The sequence below is a fragment of the Manacus vitellinus genome, unplaced genomic scaffold, assembly GCF_001715985.3.
Source record: "Manacus vitellinus isolate BGI_N305 unplaced genomic scaffold, ASM171598v3 scaffold_43_pilon, whole genome shotgun sequence".
Classification (NCBI taxonomy): Eukaryota; Metazoa; Chordata; class Aves; order Passeriformes; family Pipridae; genus Manacus; species Manacus vitellinus.
Window position 1 is genome coordinate 1,962,106 of NW_021940560.1, and position 2,574 is coordinate 1,964,679.

The following is a 2,574-nucleotide window of genomic DNA, read 5'->3' on the forward strand; positions in this document are numbered from 1 at the left end:
ATAACATATAATATTATAAACATAACATTACTGTAAATATGAATATAAAACAACTTAAACACTATTATAACACTATTATAATATTATACATTCAACAGTATTATAAATATAACATATTACATATAGATGATATTAAAAGATACATTATATATACTATTTTATACACATTAGTTTATATATAGAAACTGAAAGCAACTGAAACACTATTATTAGTATAACATATATTAAAAATACAGTACTATTGTAAAAATAAATATAACACAACCTAAACAATATTATAACAGTATTATAATATTATAAATATAACCCTGTTATAAATATAAATATAACTCAACTTAAACACTATAACACTATTATAACATTATAAATACAACACTATTACAAATATAAATATAATACAACTTAAACACTATTATTACACTATTGTAATATTACAAATCCAACACTATTATAAATATAACACAACTTAAACACTATTATAATGCTATTATATTATAGATATTACCCTATTATAAATATAAATACAACTCAATCACTATGATGAGTATGACACTATTATATTATAAATGCAACAGTATTGTAAATATAAATATAACACAACTTAAACACTATTATAACAAACTTAAACACAATTATAACACTATTATAATAGTATAAATATATCACTATTATATTAGAAATGCAACATTATTAGAAATACATAATTATAATAATATAAATATTTCTAATATTATAATATTAGAAATACTACATTATTAATACGAATAAATATAAATATAAATGCAGCCTGTTTACTAAAAACCACAATTAATTCCACTTTCCAAAGCTCCTAGACAGGACATCTCGCTGGAGGGCTGTGGAATTCCCCCCCAGCTCCCACTTCCAAAGCCCAGCCAGCAAGGCAGGCTGTGTGCAGGACTCCAAACAAATTGGGAATCACTAATGGAATATTGTGCAGTTTGTTCCCATTAGGAGCAGTCAGAAATCATCCCTAATGTAACAATGTCCATGCAAGAGCGGGCTCGGGTGGGATAATTTAAGCACGAGGAAATGCTCTTGGAAGTGGTCCCTGAGGAGGCTCTGCTTGTTCCTAAGAGAATCCAGATGGATTCCAGAGTGGTGTTTTAAAACCACTTTCTAAAATTTCCCCCCCCTCCCGTCATTAAGGTGCATTATGGTGACACTCTGCAGTTGGAATTTTATGAGGGAATTGCTTCCCACTTGGATTTGGCTGTTAAACGCTCCCCCCCTGTAGCTGAACTCCCCCTCTGCCGACTGCAGGCATCTCATTGCTTGACCCACACCTTCCCTGGGCTTTGCATCCTGCAGGAGATCCAAATCCTGCCTCTTGTTATCCCTGGGAAGCTCATTAAAGGTTGTTAATCCTGCCTTTGCGGGGGTTGTGGTTCGGGAATGTGGCCTGAACCCTCCTGGTTTCACCCCAAAATGTTACCTCGTGGTTTTTAGAGCTGCAGAGCGGAGCAAACCAAGGGCAACAAGAGCCTTCCCTCCCTTGGATGCTCCCTGAGAAGGGGAATTAAGTGGATTATTAAAGGGCTCCCTGATTTTGCACTTTGCTGGGGATTTCCCTGCGAAGCCACAGAGGAGCCAGCCAGGAAGATGGAATTTTTGGATTGGTTCTTTGCATTTCTTTGTCCCAAAAGCCACAGAAGTGATGGGTTGGATGGACCAACCAAAACAGACTCCCAGACAGCCACAGAGCCCAAATGACTCTGATCCAGGCTATGATTGGGTTCCTTCTTGGTGTTTTAAGGAAGGCACAAACAGCCTCCTTGTACATATAATTAATACAAATGTACCCTACCATGAACCCCATCGAAGCAGCAGCAGGCCAGGGGTCACAAGACCTTGTTTTCCTTTCTTTTCCTCTCTTTTTTTTTTAAAGATTTGACCTTCAGAAGGCAATCCATGGGCCACCCTCACAATAACCCCCTTCCCCCCTCCCTGTTAAGTGCCGGGGAAAGCCATCAGGCAAAGCAAATTGATTCCCTTTCAGAGACAGAAACAGACCCAGCGAGGGATTTTATTTCCCTGTCAGGTTATTATATTCAATGCTAACATTATTTAAAGGGGTTTGAATGGAGCTGTACTCCGCAACACCTCATTATGGAGGAAAATCATCTTAATGATTGTGCTCTGCCAATACCCACCGCTTTGTGCCGTGCTTTCATTACTGTTTGAGATGCTCTCCGCCTGGGAATGATGTGCATCCATCACAGCAGCCTGGAAAGGATGGGAAAGGGAAGGAGACCATCACTGTGCAATAATTGTCAGCCTTCCTGTCTGCAAAATCCCCAAAGTTGTCCCCATTCTGTGGGATTTTGCATTTTCCCGCAGCGCTTTTTTAGCACCTGACGCCTTCAGAAAGAGTTTCATCCATTAAACATAAATTCTGGGCTTAATCTATTTGTGCTGGCTGTTTCCTTTCCATAAGGAACCCGTCAGGAGTTTAAAATAATCTGAAATGTGGTCATTTATTTCCACACCGCTTTAGTAAGTGTATGAACAGCACTTATCACCCAGTAACACACCTGCAGCACCAGCCCCTTTGCA